The 6149-nt window shown below is 42.3% G+C and overlaps 1 long non-coding RNA gene across 1 annotated transcript; it reads left to right on the forward strand.

The window, feature by feature from the left end:
- The first annotated feature begins 726 nt into the window (after nt 1-726).
- On the forward strand, nt 727-5917 carry LOC125752779 (uncharacterized). The gene is made up of 3 exons (XR_007403068.1): nt 727-837; nt 1198-1429; nt 5586-5917. It is a non-coding gene; the product is annotated as an uncharacterized LOC125752779 (long non-coding RNA).
- The last annotated feature ends 232 nt before the right edge of the window (nt 5918-6149 follow it).

A 6149-nucleotide genomic window follows, 5' to 3' on the forward strand; every position in this document is an offset into this window, starting at 1 on the left:
CTAGACTGCACAAGATCATCCTTCAAGAAGTTATGTAGACAACATCTTAACAACATTCATCCAGGGATATACCTGGGGAAGAACTTTCCCATGGATACCAACTTCTGTTTTCCCTTAGGGGTACTTACTCCCCTACAATTCTGGGTTGCATATGTGTGTGTACTGAGCAGGGTCCTGAGATGTTTCACACCATAATGTCAACACGAGACCCCTAAGATAGGAGGCCATATTTGTGAAAGAGGGAGGCAAGGCACCATCAGGTCATGTCTGTGTGAAGTCATGCAGAGTTCATGTAAAGCTGGAGGCTTCTTTGGCAGATGGGATAAGAGACAGGTAAGGCCACGTGGTGCCTATGAGTGTCTGATACAAGTAGGCAGACTAGACTATCAGATCCTTGAAGGCAGAGACCATGTCTTTACTCATCTCAGAATATCATGTTACCTAACATGATTTCTGGTACTGGGTTTTATTGATCAGTAAATATCTGTTAATGTCAACTAAATGACTGGTGTTCTTTTCCTCATTTTTCCAGTTGTACTGTATATAATTGACATACATCACTGTATAGGTGTAAGGTGTACAGCATAAATGGTTTGACTTAAATATTGTGAAATGATTGCAATAAGTTTAGTTAGCATCCATCAGCTCATATGGATACAATAAAATGAAAAAGCAAAGAAAAGGAAAACACATTTTTCCTTGCGATGAGAATTTTTTTCATCTTATAGATGCAGAAAACAAGGCTCAGGTGGGGCTGCCCACTTCTCTGAACCCAGCACACCTGGCAAATAGGGGCATGGAGGCATGAATTCCAGATTTCCTCATACTGAGCTGAAGGTAATCAGCTTTCAATCTGTCCCTCAGTGGCTATTCTTTGGGGGATAGAATACCATTCATTTTTTTTCAAGTCAGCTCCTCCTGGAACTCCACTTATGCAACTCAAATAAGCATCAGAAGGTAAATTGGCAACCAGCCATTGTTTCACACACTGATTTCCAAAAGCACAAGACTGTCCCAATCGTAAGAACTGATAGCAAACACAATGAACTTTAGCTCAGTGCCTACAAACCAAGGAAGCCCTGAGATGACTGTTTATGTGACCTCCAAACAGGGTGGTCTAAAGGGGGTTGCTGACTTTGTGCCCCTCCCTCACCACCTTTTGGATACCTGGCTGATCTCTTTTTCTTCTCTTTGCAGGTGGCCAAACCACAGACTCCTCCCTCTTCTTCCTGGCCTCATGAGCATTAATCAACTTCAACCTTCCCCAAGACCTGGTCAAGGAGAAGCAGCAACCTTCTTAGTAAACTCAAACTGTCATTGGGGTTGAAAAATGAGTCCACAGAGGCTTGAATCATCCAAACTTCCCAGCTTGCTGAGTGCAGGGAAGGAAAGAGGACACGAGTCAGGGAGATAGTACCCCCCAGGACAGGTCTCTGTGGATGGAGCAGGGGAGGCTGCTGTCTTCTACTTTCTCCTTCCTCCTTCATCCCCTTAGCGTTCCCCTTGTGACAGCACCATGCAGTAGAATGAGGCTATTTAACTGTCTTTCTCTAGCAAGATGATTTGGTATATGATCTATGTTGCAACACACTTCTCTTTGCAGCAAGTGATATTTGAATGGTGTTTTCCAAGTTGGATTGCACAGTACCATGAGTAGAAACATTTTCCAAAGCCCCACACTTTCTTCTCCTGTTTTGGGAGCTACATCCTGTGTAGATGCCCAGCAGATTCCATTTTGCCCACTCACTGGTCCCCTCCACTTGTATGAAATCTCCATCAGATAATGGGCTTTTACTCCTGTAACCCACATGATAGTTACAGGTTAAATATTTGCATACAGGTACAGCATGCAAGATCACATTACAATATTTGGAATCTATACTTGCAACTATTTAAATGACCAGGATGCTGACTAACCTCTCTCGACATACCTTCCTATCTTCAATCCCTAAAGCCCTTTCACCAAGTAGCTGATACTAATCACTGCTTTTTAAAGAGTTTTTGAAGGGTAGGGCAGGGTGCAAAGTGTTTTACAGATAGTATGTCATTTCATCCTACTCAGTAGGTTGTTTTTTATCAGTTACAAGAAGACATTTAAAACCCAGAGAGGCTGAATGATTTTGTGCTATGTCGTTTACTCAGTAAGTGGCAAGATCAAACTTGAATTCAAGTCTGCAGATTTTGTATCCCATTCCCTTTCCACACCACAACTCTTAGCTTTTAGACAAATTAATAAATGAACAAATAGTAATTGAGCACCTGCCATGTGCCAGGCTCTGAGCTAGGAACTTCACAGAGTATTCTCATCCACCTGAAGACAATCTTGTTTCTTGTTTTATAGGGGAAGAAAATGAAGTCCTGGTTTGTCAGCTATGGACAGACCTGGGATTTGAATTCTGTTTGACTATAAGACTTTTCTTTCTTTCTCTCTATCCCTCCCCTGCCTCCATCCCTTCCTTCCCCAATTAATCTGTATCAATTTTGCTAAGGTTAGAATCTCATCTTACCCTTCTTAACATAACAGATCATTTATGCATTATACCGAGCTCAGTATTTGACACATGGGAAGCTCTTGAATAAAGTTAATTCCCACCCCTCTCCACCCTCAAATCACCTAAAGAACTTCTATCACACTTCCGTTCCTTGTTGAGTAGAAAAGGACAGCTCTTTTTAAGCTATGCTGGGGGTAGAGATTCTGTCTCTCCAGCTTGGTTGGTGTTTCCTTCTGCCCAGAGAGCTGTGCCTTGCAGATGGTCTAGTTTGACCCTTTCAGGGACACCTAGGAGAATTGAGGCACCCTGTCAGCACTGGGGCTCCTTTCTGTTAGTTTCTTTTTCTTTTTTTTTTTCTGTTAGTTTCTAAAGAATTAATGAAAAGGGAAATTTTGCAAGATCCTAACACAGGCTTTGTTTTCCCTTCTTTCTTGTTTTGTAAAGGAAGGCCCCTGCTGGCTTTTTAAGCCCAAGGAAAAACAAACACTTGCTGCAAACCACCTTGCTGCCCCCCCCCCCCCCGCCCCCCGCCCCCTGCATTATATAGCCTCCCCCACTTCGGAGATTTGCCTTCCAATCCCTGCAAAGGAGCAGCAGAGGAGGTAGGATATGGAGTCTCATTAAGTTTCTTTGCTGTGCCAGTCGTCTTTCCCAGAGAGGGATTGTAATGCTCTCTTTGTAATACTCAGCCCCTCTCACAAGTTGGCAGCTTCTTTCTCTTAACTTATATTCTTGGCTAAGAATGTGTTCAAAGGGATTTTAGAAAAGCCTCCCCAAATACCTGTTTACTGACTTTCTGAGAGCATTTCTGAGATGGCACAAGGATGTGGCGGCTCTGAAGTTGGCTTCCTTTTGCTAATGAGTCTCAGGCTGAGCGCTCCCTGGCACTCAGCAATGCGGATGAGGAGGGCACCTCTGCACCACTTCCTTTGCTCTGGACTAACCCTCACTCTCTGTCCTGTCCTGTCCCCACTGGAACTGGCGGTGTCTGCTCAAGCCTGAGGCCAGGTGCTTCCCCTGAGAGTCCTGCTTAGCTCGGGATGCTGTATGTATCTTCACACTCAACTTTGGAGCCTCAAGAGCTCTTTGTCTCATCCGCAGGTCATTTCTGACTTGCCACTCCCCCAGGTCTGGTACTATTTTATATATCCTTGAAATAAGAGCATGATGAGGTCTTTTCTGGTGTAGGTCTCTTGAGTTCTAAGATCGCTCTATATTGATGAATTTTATGATGTCAAGTGTTGGACCCTATTCTTGGGATTTCCCCTGGAATAATAAAATAATATAGCTCAGGTACCGTTCCAAGTGCTTCATTCATTTAATTCTATAATTGCCCTGTGAAGTAGGTACTATTATTTTTCTATATTTAAGAAAAAGAAGCTGAGACACCAAGAGATTAAGTTACTCTCCCAGTGCCACTTAAACTAGGAAATGGTAGAGTTAGGATTATAATCTGGTCTCTCTCATACTCCTAACCATGCATTAAACTTCTCTGAGCAAGTGGGCACCTGAGGTTAAACTGAACAGCAGACCCTGTACAACCCTCTCTTCTCTCCCATCAAAATTCTCAGTTCTCCTCACTCCCATTGCAGTTTCCTCCAGACCAGAGCAACTCCCTGTACAGTCACAACCATACTACTCCCTCTGCCATTCTATATTTGCTCACCTGCCATCTCTATCCTTGAATCCCTTCCTCCTCTACCCCAATTGAAATCCCACCTTACTTTCCTTTCAAAATCATTCCTCAGTCTTATTTATCCCAGGAAGATACCCTTGTCTTACCCAATTCTTCACATCTCCTGATTCAAATTCATTTACGGCTCTCCTTGGGATGAGAGTCGGGGTGGAATACACTGAAAATTTCTATGTAGATGACACTGGAGTTCTCACATAGAGAATCTTGATCCAAGGTGGAATATTCTCCTTAAGGTCCCAGGAGTCTATTTTTCTGTCACCTCATTCACTGTGTCATTTTGCTGAGCAGGGCACTGCATTAGGGTCGTGGGAGGCTAAGATAATAAGGTGCAGTCTTTGTCCTAGACGTACTTGCAGACTAGTATTGGGTTGATAGCATATGTACATAAATAATTGCTGTACAAGGAAGTGAGTGGTCAGTGTCTCAATAGAAACATCAAGTGATTCAGGGTCCTAAGATGGGAGAGATCACTTAGCTGATAACAGGGAAGGAAGGCCTGTTATTCAAATGCCATTTGGCATTTGAATTTGACTTTGAGGGATATGCTCATTTTGCAGACAAGGTTTCAAGGCTAAGGGGCAATATAAAAATAGCAATGCATCAGGAATATTTGGGATTGGATAAAGGAATCTGTGTGAAGTAAACATGAGAAATGAGACCGGAAATTAAATTGTGGTCAAAATGGAAAGAATCTTACATATTAGAGAGTATATTTAAAAAATATCATAGCTTTCAGAGAATAAAGAGTTGAGTTTAAATAGTGCATGCAATCGGGAGCCTTTGTAGGTTTTTAAGGTGGAGAGGGAAATTAATAACAATTAACTCTGATAGTCATGTGTAAGAGTTGAGGTGCTACATAGCTGTTATAGAGACAAACAGGCCTTTGTAGAAACAGAAAAAATGGTTAGGGCAGTAGGAATGGACAGGAAAGGATGAACGTGAGAGATATTTCATTGGTGGATTAAATGAGACTTTATATCTGACTAGATGAAAATATGGAAGAAGTAAAAATGAATTTAGGACAATAACAGAAATAGGAAAGTAGGGGGAAATGTGGATTTTGGTAGATGGGGCGAAGGAGAAGACTGATAAGGAGATCAGTTGGGACACGTTGGGTTTGAAGAGCTGAAAGTTCCTTTGGTGAAGTTGTTAGTACGCTATTTGGCATTTGGAGAAGTTGGAGCAGCATAGGTCTGGTGGTCCCTGGCAGAGAGAAGTACTCAGAGCCATTAAGAATTTGAGTCTCTGCTGCTACCTCCTACCCAAGCCAAGGGCAGGTTTGCCCATGTACAGATATTTCCTGATTTTCTTCTCATTCAGGCAAAAGCCCACTTGGTCCACAAGCATGACTGTCTTGGGTTTCTGCCTCAATTTAAAAATGTGTCTTTTCTTCCCAGGGCAAGCCTGACCTTTCTGCCGCAATCCTAGACCACAGGGGAAGAAGCTCTGGATGGGGATACCAATACCTGGCCTTTCTTCCAGCTCTCATTCACATTATTTTTCTTAACCTTACTAACAGATCGATTTTTCAATGTGTTAGAAAGAAAGAAAATGCTTCCCCAAACTCCTTCTATTCATTAACTAAATCCAGAACCCCTGCCCCTTCATCAGAAAAGTTTAGAATCAGGAACATCCACTTGCCTCTCCATGGACATTGCTGATCCTGACACTGATTAGAATGAGTGAGAGCCTTCCTCTTTGAGCTGTTGTCCCATAATAAAGCAAATGTATTGATTTTCCAAACATGCTCAGTTTTGAGTAAATCTTTAACAAGTGTGCATCCTTGCTGAGTACTACTCATTCCTCTACATTTGTACAAGAGTCTTTCTACATTTTTGGCACCTTTGAGGAGCGTCAATGAATTGTCTACAAGTTGAGGAGAAACCAGGATGGGAAAGAAAGAAGAAGGATAGAAGAAAAAAACTTACTTATTTTCCTTTCACAGTAACATTTGAGAATTA

The sequence above is a fragment of the Canis lupus genome, chromosome 17, assembly GCF_003254725.2.
Source record: "Canis lupus dingo isolate Sandy chromosome 17, ASM325472v2, whole genome shotgun sequence".
NCBI classification, from domain to species: domain Eukaryota; kingdom Metazoa; phylum Chordata; class Mammalia; order Carnivora; family Canidae; genus Canis; species Canis lupus.